A 14,448-nucleotide genomic window follows, 5' to 3' on the forward strand; every position below is an offset into this window, starting at 1 on the left:
ATGATTATGTTTAAATAGTTTAATAAAAATATTGATTTGTGGTGTCAATGATAAGAGATTTTCTTTTTAAACCGTGAAATATATATCAATTTGTACAATTAGTTTTGTAAGATTATTTTTTTTAGATTATTTTCTTTTTTTATAGGACTTGTTTTTATTATAAATGATTATAGAATTTTTATTGAGTGGGAAGTTGTTTCGATAAATTCAATAAATATTGTTATAACTTTATTATTTGATTGAATAAGTTTAATTTTTATATCTTTTGTTTTAATAATTTCTTCGTTAGTTATTTTTTATAGTAAGGAATATATAGAAAGTGATTATAAAATTAATCGATTTATTATATTAGTATTAATATTTGTTACTTCTATAATGTTATTAATTATTAGTCCTAATTTAATTAGTATTTTATTAGGATGAGATGGTTTGGGATTAGTTTCATATTGTTTAGTAATTTATTTTCAAAATGTTAAGTCTTATAATGCTGGTATATTAACAGCTTTATCTAATCGAATTGGTGATGTTGCTCTTTTATTAGCTATTGCTTGAATATTAAATTATGGGAGTTGAAATTATATTTTTTATTTAGAAGTAATAAAAAGTAATATAGAAATAATAATTGTAGGAGGATTAGTTATGTTAGCTGCAATAACTAAAAGAGCTCAAATTCCTTTTTCTTCTTGATTACCAGCTGTTATAGCAGCTCATACACCAGTTTCAGCTTTAGTTCATTCTTCAACTTTGGTAACTGCTGGTGTTTATTTATTAATTCGATTTAATATTTTATTAAGAAGTTCATGATTGGGTAATTTATTATTATTATTATCTGGATTAACAATATTTATAGCAGGGTTAGGAGCTAATTATGAATTTGATTTAAAGAAAATTATTGCTTTATCTACTTTAAGACAATTAGGGTTAATAATAAGAATTTTATCAATAGGTTATTATAAGTTAGCATTTTTTCATTTATTAACTCATGCTTTATTTAAGGCTTTATTATTTATATGTGCTGGAGCTATTATTCATAATATAAATAATTCTCAAGATATTCGATTAATGGGAAGTTTAAGATCAATAATACCATTAACTTCTTCTTGTTTTAATGTAGCTAATTTAGCTTTATGTGGTATACCTTTTTTAGCTGGATTTTATTCTAAGGATTTAATTTTAGAAACAGTTTCTTTATCTTATATTAATATATTTTCTTTTTTTCTTTATTTTTTTTTCAACAGGTTTAACTGTATGTTATTCTTTTCGGTTAGTTTATTATACAATAACTGGTGATTCTAATTTTTCTTCTTTAAATATATTAAATGATGAAGGTTGAGTAATATTGAAAAGTATAATAGGTTTATTAATTTTAAGAATTTTTGGTGGGAGAATATTAAGATGATTAATTTTTCCTACACCTATAGTAGTTGTTCTTCCTTCTTATTTAAAATTATTAACATTATTTGTTTGTATTGTTGGGGGGATTATAGGTTATATAATTTCTAACGTTTCTTTATTTTTTTATAACAAGGCTTTAAATAATTATAATTTTTCTTATTTTTTAGGTTCTATGTGGTTTATACCTTATATTTCTACTTATGGAATTATTAATTATTCTTTAATTGTTGGAAATATAGTAGTTAAATCATTTGAATCATTAAATCAAGGTTGATCAGAATATTTTGGAGGTCAACAATTGTATTTAAATTTAGTTAAAAATTCTCAATTAAATCAAATATTACAAAATAATAATTTAAAGATTTATTTATTAAGTTTTATTTTTTGAACTATAATTTTATATATGTATATAATTTATTTATATTCAAATAGCTTATATTTAGAGTATGACACTGAAGATGTTAGGGAGATTGATTTAATCTTTGAATATAGTGAATTTTTTTTAGTAATTTATAAAAAAAAATATTTTTAATTTTACAATGAAAATGTAATGTTTTTATTAAACTATATAAATAAAGAAGTATAAATGGAATTTAACCATTAAAAGAAAAAAGTTAGCAGCTTTTACAATTAAAGAATAAGGGTAAAATTACCTAAGATTAGGTCGAAACTAATTGCAATAAATCGCTTCATATTCAAGGTAGATTGAAATTTCAATACTTTTTGAATGCAAATCAAATGTTATAATTAACTACAACCCTAATTAATTTGATCAGTTTAATATTCCTTGATTTCATTCATGATAAAGACCTAGTAATAAAATTAGAATAAAAATAATTGATGTAATTGTTCATATTATTAAATTAGAAAATTTAATAATTAAGATAATAGGAAGAATTAAAGCAATTTCTACATCAAAAATAAGAAAAATAATTGTAATTAAAAAAAACGGAAGTGAAAAAGGTAACCGAGAAGATGATTTTGGGTCAAATCCACATTCAAATGGGGATGCTTTTTCTCGATCAACTAATGTTTTTTTTGAAAGAATTGAGGCTAGTAATATTACTACAATTGAAATTAATAAAATAATTGAACTAATTGTTAAAATTGATAAAATTATCTATACTATTAATAATAGACCATATGATTGGAAGTCAAAGATACTTTTTATACTATATAGATTAATTAATTAACCTCCTCATCAGTAAATTGAAACATAAAGGAATAATCAAACAATATCAACATGTCAATATCAAGCTGCAGCTTCAAATCCAAAATGATGATTTTTAGAAAAATGATTGTTTAAGTGACGAATTAAACATACTAATAAAAAAGTAGTTCCAATTAAAACATGAACTCCATGGAATCCTGTTGCTATAAAAAATGTTGAACCATAAACAGAGTCAGCAATTGCAAATGGAGCTTCAATATATTCGTATGCTTGAAGAATAGTAAAATAAATTCCTAAAATCCTTGAGTAGTTTTGGAGTGATTTCCTTCCATTAAACTATGATGAGCTCAAGTTACAGTAATTCCTGAAGTTAATAAAATTACTGTATGTAATAAAGGAATTTGAAATGGATTAAATGGAGTAATTCCTATAGGAGGTCATATAACTCCTAATTCAATTGATGGAGAAAGACTACTATGAAAAAAAGCTCAAAAGAATGAAACAAAAAATAAAACTTCTGATAAAATAAATAAAATTATTCCTCATCGTAAACCGGTAGTTACTGCGTCAGTATGAAGACCTTGAAAAGTTCCTTCTCGAGAAACATCTCGTCATCATTGGTAAACAGTTAAGATAGTAATAATATTACCTAATAAGAATAATGAAACATCATATTGATGGAATCACTTTACTATTCCAGCGACAGTTGTTATAGCTCCAATTGAAGCTGTTAATGGTCATGGACTATAATCTACTAAGTGAAATGGGTGGTTTGAGTGAGTTGACATTAGTTTACTTCACTAGAATATAGAGTTCTAAGAACAGCAAATACATAAGATTGAATTATAGCAACAGCTGATTCAAGAACTAATAAAGCAATTTGTGTAATAATTAAAAGTCTTAATAAAATTGTTGATATAGAAGGACCTGTATTACCTAAAAGAGTTAATAATAAATGTCCAGCAATTATATTAGCTGTTAGTCGAACAGCTAAAGTACCTGGTCGAATTACATTACTAATTGTTTCAATGCAAACCATAAAAGGTATTAAAACTGCTGGAGTTCCTTGAGGTACTAAATGAGCAAATATGTGTTGTGTATTATTAATTCATCTAAATAATATAAAACATAATCATAAAGGAAGAGCTAAAGTAAGAGTTAAAGTTAAATGACTTGTACTTGTGAAAATGTAAGGAAATAATCCTATAAAATTATTAAAAAGAATTATAGAAAATAATGAAACGAAAATAAAAGTTGATCCATTAGCTCCTATAGGTCCTAAAAGAGTTTTGAATTCTTTATGAAGAGTTAATAAAATATTATTTCAAAAAATATGGTAACGAGAAGGTATTAGTCAATATCTAGAAGGAATTATTAAAATTCCTAAAAATGTTCTTAATCAATTTAATGATAAATTAAAAATACTAGAAGAAGGGTCAAATACTGAAAATAAATTTGTTATCATTTTCAATTTAATGAATTTGTAGATTGTGTTTTATTAATTAAATTTGATTTAGGTATAGAAGGAATAAATGAATAATAATTTATTACATTAAAAATTACAAAAGCAATTGAAAAAATAATAAATAAGCTTAATCAACCAATAGGTGCTATTTGAGGAATTAAAAAATATCAATAAATTGTTAATTTTAGTTTGACAAACTAATGTTATATATTTAACTAATTTTTTCATTAGAAGTAAGTGCTAATTTACTATAAAATGGTTTAAGAGACCAGTACTTGCTTTCAGTCATCTAATGAAGAATTTATATTATTAGAAATTCATTTAATAAAGTAATTTACTGGAATTCTTTCAATTACAATTGGTATAAAACTATGATTAGCTCCACAAATTTCTGAACATTGTCCGTAAAATAAACCTGGTCGGTTAATTAAAAAATTTGTTTGATTTAGTCGACCAGGAGTTCCATCTACCTTTACTCCTAGTGCTGGGATAGTTCAAGAATGAATTACATCAGCGGCAGTTACTAAAATTCGAACTTGAGAATTTATTGGTAAAACTACTCGATTATCTACATCTAATAAACGAAAGCTATCAATTGATAATTCGTTAGTAGGAATTATATATGAATCAAATTCAATATTTGCAAAATCTGAATATTCATAACTTCAATATCATTGATGACCAATTGCCTTTAAAGTAATTGAAGGTTCATTAATTTCATCAAGTAAATATAAAAGTCGAAGAGAAGGGAAAGCAATAAATAATAAAATAATTGCAGGTAAAATTGTTCAAATAATTTCAATAGTTTGTCCGTGTAATAAATATCGATTTACATATTTGTTAAAAAATAATATAAACATTAAGTATCCTACAAGTACAGTAATTATTACTAAAATTAAAAGTGCGTGATCATGGAAAAAGATTAATTGTTCTATTAAAGGAGAAGAACTATCTTGTAAACCTAAATTTGCTCATGTTGACATTTATTATTCTAATAAAAGTAAAATACTTTATATATGGAGCTTAAATCCGTTGCACTAATCTGCCATATTAGAAATTAGTTAATAAAGGTAATTCAGAATAACTATGTTCAGATGGTGGAGTATTTTGTAATCATTCAATTGATGAATTTAATTGAACAGGGAATAAAACTTGACGTTGAGATACAAGACTTTCTCAAATAATAAAGAAGAAGAATAAAATTCCTAATAAAGAAATTGTTGACCCAATTGTAGAAATTACATTTCAAGTTGTGTAAGCATCTGGGTAGTCTGAATATCGTCGTGGTATTCCTGCTAATCCTAAGAAATGTTGAGGGAAGAATGTTAAATTTACCCCAATAAATATAATAGCAAATTGACTTTTTAATATCTTAGTATTTAAAGTTAATCCTGTAAATAAAGGATATCAATGAACAAACCCTGCTATAATAGCAAATACAGCTCCTATTGATAAAACATAATGGAAGTGAGCTACTACATAGTATGTATCATGTAAAATAATATCAACTGAAGAGTTAGCTAAAACAACTCCAGTTAAACCTCCTACAGTGAATAAAAATACAAATCCTAAAGCTCATAAAGTAGCAGGAGAATAGTTTAATTGAGTTCCATAAAGAGTTGCTAATCAACTAAAAATTTTAATTCCAGTTGGTACAGCAATAATTATAGTAGCTGAAGTAAAGTAAGCTCGTGTATCAACGTCTATTCCTACTGTAAATATATGATGAGCTCAAACAATAAATCCTAATAATCCAATAGCTAATATAGCATAAATCATTCCTAATGAACCGAATGTTTCCTTTTTACCTGATTCTTGACTAATAATATGAGATAAAATTAAAATATAAACTTCAGGGTGTCCAAAGAATCAAAATAAATGTTGGTATAAAATTGGATCTCCTCCTCCTGCAGGATCAAAGAATGATGTATTAAGATTTCGATCTGTTAAAAATATTGTAATAGCTCCTGCTAATACTGGTAATGATAATAAAAGTAATAAAGCTGTAATTACTACTGATCAAACAAATAAAGGTATTCGATCAAAAGTAATTCCTGTTGATCGTATATTAATAGGTTAGGTTAGGTTATGTTGATAGGAGGATGTATACTACATCAAATCCGAAGAAATACACCTAGGCCACTATCGGGCCTGTTGTGCGCTCCAATTCAAGAAAAAAAAAAAAAAAAAAATTGTTCACTGTAATGTATTATTTTTCCCTGTTCAGAAACTCAGTTTCCTGGACATAATTCCTAAGAATCTTCCAATCGTTGTTGGTTAAGAATGTTATTTCCGGAATAACATCACTTCCAAGATACTTGGATCTAACTTCGACGAATGCCTGACAATGGCAAAGAAAGTGCTCCAGAGTTTCACAGTCCTCTCCACATGCTCTACATTCGTCTGAATTCGCACATCCAATTTTGTATAGATGTGCTCGTAATCCTGTGTGTCCACTGAGAATACGTACCATCATACTAACCTCAGACTTGCTCATTTTGAGAAGATTTCTCGTCTTGCTCTCATCAGGGTCACCCCATAGAATCTTTGTGGTTCTACCCACCGTTTCATTATTCCAAGAGGCCTTATGGGATTCTCTCATCCATATTTTTAATTCAGCTTTTGTTGCGTCGAATGGTTTTGCGTTTGTCAGGTTAACTACATCGAGCTCCCTTCCCTTTAAAGCTATTACATTCGCCCTTTCGTTGCCGATTACTCCCGAGTGGCCTGGTACCCATATGATGTGAACCTTACCTCTGGGAGAGTATTCAGTTAAAGCTTTCTTACAATCCAATACGGTCTTAGATTTAATTCTATCACCTGATATCGCACAAATTGCCTTCTGGCTGTCGGTAAATATATTAAGCCCTGTGGGCGCTATATTTATTCTAATCCAATTTACACATTCCGTTATTGCTCGTACTTCTGCCTGGAAGCTTGTGTTATGATTAGGTAAACGGTGGTATATTTCTGTTTCTGGGTCTTCAATATAGAACCCCAGACCCACTTTGTCCCCTAATTTAGAGCCATCCGTGTAGCAACGGATTCCTACTGGTATTTGCTCTAATGTTCCGCTTGACCAAGACATTCTATCTGGGATTAGCGTTTCAAAGTTTCCGACATATTCAGTGTCTGGTATGCGATCAGGCACGTCCGATGAATGTGTATAACCTTCCAATGTGTCCAGTATACATTGATGACGTGTCCTATAACCGTTTTTGGCCAGTTCGCCTAAAGTAAAGAGCCGTTCGGCTGTAAGCGCCGCCTCATATCTTATATATGTTTCAATGGGTGGAATATCTAGCAACGTTTCCAGAGCCTTGGTTGAAGTAGTACACATGGCACCACTTATACCCAAGCAGCATGTACGCTGAACTCCCTGTAGTAGTTTGATATTACACTTTTTGTCCAAAGCAGTCCACCAGATTATTGAAGCATAAGCTAGAATTGATCTAATTACACTTTTATAAAGCCAATTTGTCATAGTAGGACTAAGACCCCATTTCATGCCTATGGTTCTCCTACATATCGCCCAGCACCGATGTGCCTTGTTGATCCTATCCTCTATGTGGTGTCTCCATTTTAATTTCCGGTCAAGTATTAACATTGAGGCCTCTCGGTTGAGCCCAGCTCAAGGCCGAATTCAGAGCCTCCTCAGCTCTTCTACACAAGTAATTTGGATCCTTTCCCTTTAAAAGTATTACGACATCGTCTGCATAGCAGACAGGTCTAAGTCCTTTCTCGGTTAGGGTCCTTAGGAGGCTATTAATCGTGGTGACCCAGAGTAAAGGTGACAAAATGCCACCCTGTGGTATACCGCGAAATACCTTTTTCCTGATAGTTATATCGTGCATCTCGCAGCTTATCCATCTGTTCCTTAGCATGTAGTTGATCCAGTTACGGAGCACCCGGTCAACATAAAACTGGTCTAGGGATTGGATAAGAGTATCAGTGTGCACGTTATTGAAAGCGCCTTCGATGTCAATGCATACTGCCAGTGTATACAGTTTGCTATCGAAAGATTCACCTATGTAGTGGACAACTTCATTTAAAGCGGTTTCCACCGATCGTCCCTTTACATAAGCATGCTGCTTATATTTAAGGTCATTGTATGTTATGCTGCTTTTAACCATGCTACCGACTATCCGTTCCAAGGTTTTAAGTAGGAAGGACGTAAGACTTATCGGTCGATAGGACTTAGGTGTCGCATAGCTAGGTTTCCCTGGTTTGGGTATAAATATTACCCTTGCATCCTGCCATTTAACTGGGGTATATGCCAATTTTAAGCATGCAGTGAATATCTGTGACAGATGTACGGAAACCAGTCCCGCCTCCATCTGCAAAAGTGCCGGGAAAATTCCATCCGGCCCTGCAGCTTTATAGGGAGCAAAGCTCTTGATTGCCCCTTTAACCATGTCAGTTGTAATAACTATTTCCGTGTTACCCTCCCCTTCCTCAAATATCGGTTCATCTATGTTATTCGATATACCGGGTGGGAAATGAGAATCCATTAGGAGTTTCATTGTCTCCTCCATATCCTCAAGCCTCCTGCCCGTGTCATCGATCATAGATTCCGGTTGGACATGAGTTTTGGATATGAATTTTTTTTATCTTCGATACGTCATTTACGCTATCTACCTGTTCACAGAAAAGTTTCCAGAAGTCTCGTTTGGCTTTTCGAACGATTTTCTTATATTCACCAAGTTTATTACGATACTCATCCCAGTATACTGCGGTCTTTTTACGCCGTGCCCGGTTAAATAGTTTGCGAAGAGTCTTCCCAAGGTTCCGGATCTCCCCAGTTACCCAGGGTTTTTCCTGGGCAGATCTCCGCTCTCGCAGAGGGCAGCTGTCCTCGAACGATTCAACCAGGGCACTTGTGAACGTTTCCACTTTGGCATCTATATCCTCTTTATTTCGACACTGAAAAGTGTCCTGACCTAAACGGTTCTTTAGTAAGGTCCCGAACATTGTCCAATTAGTTTTAGACTTATTCCGAAACTTTATCGGCTTTTGTGGTGGCCTTAGTATTTTGAATCTTATGTACCGATGATCAGAAAAGGAGTGCTCGTCCGAAACTCTCCAATCCTGAATTTCGTTTATAAGCTCTTCTGAACATATAGTTATATCTAATACTTCTTCTCTGATTCTATTGACGAAGGTAGCTTTATTACCTAAGTTCAATGTTATCAAGTCTTTAGTATTAAAGAAATCCATGAGGGCTTGTCCCCTGCGATTGGTGTTTGTACTACCCCAAGCTACATGATGCGAGTTGGCATCACAACCTATTACAATTTTCTTATTTTTCCTTTGTGCCTCTTCAACCAGTTTCATCAGATCCGACGTTGGTGGTAGTGTCGGAGAATCGAAAGGCAGGTAAATAGATGCAAGGAATATGTTGCCACGACCTTGCTTCAGCACCGTTGCATCCGATGTTGATAATCCTGTTGAGAGGAGAAAACATAAGTTCTTGTAACATAAGATACATGTTCTCGGGCGAGATCCTGTATCAGCGTAGAAAAGTTGGAAATTTACGTGATTTAATCCAGAAACCTTGTTGCGAATCGTCCAAGGTTCCTGGATTAAAGCTATATGTATTTTACCTGTGTTGATTTTAGCCATCAGAGCGTTGGTAGCTGTCTCGCTCCGATGGAGGTTTATTTGGATAACCTCAATCATGGTCATCCATTAAACTGTCTTCCAGCGAGATGGTGGTCACCTCCTCGCTCTTTGGATTTGACTCCTCCGGATAACCTGAAGTGGCTATTAATGCAGTGAGTACTGTTTGTGGCACTGCGGTGTCCTTATCAGGCATAGGAATAGCAGTATTTTTAATAGACACATTCCCAATTCTGGAGAGCATTGCTGTTCTGTCTTCTGGCGGGTGAGTGATTTCCTCCTCGCTTTTAGGATTTGACTCCTCAACATTGCTAGTACTTGCTAATGATGCTTTGGGTACTGTCTTAGGTGTTTTAGTGTCCTTGTCGGGGCCGGTTTTGACAGCCCTTTCAATCGGCGCCTTCCCAATTTTGGAAAGGGCAACTACACTTTCTTCTGGCGAGTTAATGGTAAATTCCTCGATTTTAGGATTTGACTCCTCAACGTTATCAGTAGTGGATACTGTGGTCTTAGGTTTTTTAGTGTCCTTTTCGAGGCTTGTTGTAACAGCCCTTTCAATCGGCACCTTCCCAATTTTGAATATGACAGATTTAGAGGCGAAGTAAGCCCTACTTTTATTCTTGTCAAGACTAGCCATGGATTTCTGGTCGATACCTATTACAAATAAAGTTCCCTCAGGTTCTTCTTTCCTGTAAAAGACATCCCAGCTCAACATTTTGACCTCCAAGAATTTCCAGTATACGTTCATTAGCCAGTTTACTGCCCCATCCTTTTATGTAGACAGTGGACTTTAGGAGCACCGGAAGCTCGCTCTTCTTTGCCAGTCCCAGCCTAGCGCCGTCCCAGGGAGGAGGGATACTTTCCACCAAGTTCTTTAGGGTGCTAACACATTGGTGAGATGCCAACCTCATCAACATCACGCCCATGCTGAACTCGCAGCTCTCGCTCTCTATTGGTTGTTTGCCCTTTAAAGCGATTGCATGGTCCACTATCTTATTGTTGACCAGGTCTTCTATTTTACTCTGTTGGTCTATTGGAATTTTGCCTGTCGGATTACCGGCATCGTAAACTGCATAGCAGAGATCGTCCCGGTGCCTACTTCTGGCAACTTTGGCGTAAGATGGCGGCTCTTTTCCTTTTCCTCCGTCTAGCTTCTCCTTCCTCGTTTTTCGGGGCTTCTTTTGAGATTCCCTTACCTTCGAGGTTGATTTCGCCGACGTGTTCGTCTTCGGAATATCTGGCTTGGCGTTGTCACCCTTACTCGCAGGATTCTCACTTGAGATTCCTTTGAGTGAAGTATGGCTTGGCTTCGACTGTGTATTAGAAGACGGGGAGCTCTTTTTCTTCTTAGGTTTATTCTCAGTTGTCAACTCCTCGGGAGACCTGATCCTTTTTGCCTCAGATCTTGTGAGAGAGTCCGATTTTTCCTTTGGAGTGTCGTGGGATTGACTAACTATGATTTCCTGAAGCATCTTTTTCAACTTCCTCCTCTGTGCTCCAGAAAGTCTTTTCTTAGTAATAGGTAGTTTAGCTATGCTATCACTCACCTCTTTCACCATTTGCTCTACTTCATCCTTTTTGGGATTTGCTATAATGGTATTATTATTATTATCATCTGAGGATTCAGATTCGGAACCCTCACCTATATTTAAAGGCTGAGGTAGCTTAGAGCTCTCTCCGAGTACATCCTTCTCTTTCACCCCTATATTTTTGCCAGCGGCATGCTGTACACTTGACGCATTGTCCGCCACGGAGGCCAAGGTACCCACCTCCGTAGTAGTATTCTGCTCACGATTGCAGGATGACGACGACACGTAGATCAACACTTGCCGCCGGTACTGGGTTATTTAGGCCCTGCACCGTAACTTTTATCTTTTTATTTTCCATATTTGTTTTTTTTTTCCAGTTTTTTGGTCCGCGGGGAATATAATATTCCCAGGTGGTGGACAATCTGCCCTCCCTCAGCTTAAGTGAAATTAAAGCTGGGAGAGGACAGATGGTCCATCACCACCCCCTATCCGCCACCCGGGGACGCGCTCGGTAGGAAAAATCTGGAAAACTCCCCCGAGTTTAATAACTGTAGTAATAAAATTTACAGCTCCTAAAATTGAAGAAATTCCTGCTAAATGAAGAGAGAAAATAGCTAAATCAACAGAAGCTCCTCCATGAGCAATATTAGAAGATAGAGGAGGGTAAACTGTTCATCCTGTTCCAGCTCCGCTTTCTACTATACTACTAACTAATAATAAAGTAAATGCAGGAGGTAAAAGTCAAAAACTTATATTATTTATTCGAGGGAATGCTATATCTGGAGCTCCTAGTATTAATGGAACTAATCAATTTCCAAATCCTCCAATTATAATTGGTATTACTATAAAAAAATTATAATAAAAGCATGAGCTGTAACAATTACATTATAAATTTGATCATCTCCAATTAAAGCTCCAGGATGTCCTAATTCAGCTCGAATTAGAATTCTTAAAGAAGTTCCAATTATTCCGGATCAAGCTCCAAAAATAAAATATAAAGTTTCAATATCTTTATGATTAGTTGAAAATAACCATTGTTGCGATTAAATGGCTGAAGTTTAGGCAATAGACTGTAAATCTATTTATGAGAATTATTTCTCTTTAATCATTGGCTTTATAGTCAATAATGACATTAGACTGCAATTCTTAAGGAGTAAATAATTTACTAAGGCTTAAAAGATTATTCTTATATTTATAGCTTTGAAGGCTATTAGTTTATTTAACTTAAAGCCTTTAAAATAAAAAATATAAAGAAGAAATTAGGAATAATCCAAAAATTGAAATAAATGAAAAAGTTATAAAAATTTTCATATAACTAGATTTGAATATAGAATAATTTAATCAATTATTTTCATAATAATTTAATATAAAAGCTCTATATGATAATCGTATATAAAAATATAAAGTAATTAATGTTATTAATACTATAAATGTTAATAAAAATAATTGATTATTCATAGTTAAAGATTGAATAACAATTCATTTAGGGAAAAATCCTAAAAATGGAGGTAATCCTCCTAATGATAATAAATTAAAAAATAAGAAAAATTTTATAACCTTTGAATGAAAAAATAATGAAAATAATTGGTTAATATGAGAAGTTTTAAATATATTGAATATAAAGATTATAGCAAATGAAAGAAATGAATAAAATAAAAAATATGTTATTCATAATAAATTTCTATTGTATATTGCTGCTAATATTCATCCTAAATGATTAATAGAAGAATAAGCTATTAATTTACGTAAAGAAGTTTGATTCAATCCACCTAAAGCACCGATTAATCTTGAAAGAATAATACTTGTAATAATTAATGGCTTAAAAATAATATAAGAAATTAATATTAAATGTGCAATTTTTTGTCAAGTCATTAAAATTAATGCATTTGTCCATGAAAGTCCTTCTATTACATTAGGGAATCAAAAATGGAATGGAGCAGAACCTCTTTTTAAAAGAAGAGAAGAAAAGATTATTATTTCTATAAAATAATTTGAATTTGTTTTACTTGAATTTAGTAAAAACAGAATCACTGCGAATAGAAATACTGAAGATGCTAATGCTTGAGTTAAGAAATACTTTAATGAGGCTTCTGTTGATATTAATTTATCATCTCTTATTAGGGGGATAAAAGCTAATAAATTAATTTCTAACCCTATTCAAGCACCTAACCATGAATTAGCAGAAATAGAAATTAATGTTCCTATTATTAAAATTCCGAAAAATATAATTTTTGATGAATTATTAAAAATTAAAAAGAAAAGGATTAGAACCTTTATAAATGGGGTATGAGCCCAGTAGCTTAATTAGCTTATCTTTTTATAATTATATTTTGGTGTATGATGCACAAAAGTTTTTGATACTTTTAGAAATAGTTTAATTCTATTAAATATAATGAATGTAATATTATTACATGATTTACCCTATCAAGGTAATCCTTTTTATCAGGCAATTCATTAAAAGAAGTTTTCCCATGTTTTTTTTTTTTCTTTATACTAAAATTTTTGAAAAAGAAATATTTTTTTTTTATTATTATAATTTATTTACATAATAAAATTTAGTAATTATAATTTTATAAAAGTTTTTTTATATGTAAATAATTAATTTTTGCATATATATATATATATATATATTCATATATTTATATATATATTAATTAATAAATTATTTATATAATTAATATTTTTAATAATAAATTTTTTTTTGATCTAAATCAATAGATATCTATTAATTAATTAAATATTTATATATAAATAGATATCTATTAATCTATATTGGTATATAAACTAAAATAATAATAAAGTAAATGCAGGAGGTAAAAGTCAAAAACTTATATTATTTATTCGAGGGAATGCTATATCTGGAGCTCCTAGTATTAATGGAACTAATCAATTTCCAAATCCTCCAATTATAATTGGTATTACTATAAAAAAATTATAATAAAAGCATGAGCTGTAACAATTACATTATAAATTTGATCATCTCCAATTAAAGCTCCAGGATGTCCTAATTCAGCTCGAATTAGAATTCTTAAAGAAGTTCCAATTATTCCGGATCAAGCTCCAAAAATAAAATATAAAGTTTCAATATCTTTATGATTAGTTGAAAATAACCATTGTTGCGATTAAATGGCTGAAGTTTAGGCAATAGACTGTAAATCTATTTATGAGAATTATTTCTCTTTAATCATTGGCTTTATAGTCAATAATGACATTAGACTGCAATTCTTAAGGAGTAAATAATTTACTAAGGCTTAAAAGATTATTCTTAT

The 14,448-nt window shown here is 31.6% G+C and overlaps 3 pseudogenes; 1 reads left to right on the top strand and 2 right to left on the bottom strand.

Moving 5' to 3' along the window:
- Nucleotides 1-375: 375 nt before the first annotated feature.
- Nucleotides 376-1,669, top strand: LOC119601151 (annotated as a pseudogene).
- Nucleotides 1,670-2,172: 503 nt separating this feature from the next.
- Nucleotides 2,173-12,222, bottom strand: LOC119601152 (annotated as a pseudogene).
- A 189-nt stretch (nt 12,223-12,411) lies between these two features.
- On the bottom strand, nt 12,412-13,652 carry LOC119601153 (annotated as a pseudogene).
- Nucleotides 13,653-14,448: the final 796 nt, after the last annotated feature.

The sequence above is a fragment of the Lucilia sericata genome, unplaced genomic scaffold (assembly GCF_015586225.1).
Source record: "Lucilia sericata isolate MDLA Ls3-8-SP2 unplaced genomic scaffold, ASM1558622v1 Contig000145F_arrow, whole genome shotgun sequence".
Lineage (NCBI taxonomy): Eukaryota > Metazoa > Arthropoda > Insecta > Diptera > Calliphoridae > Lucilia > Lucilia sericata.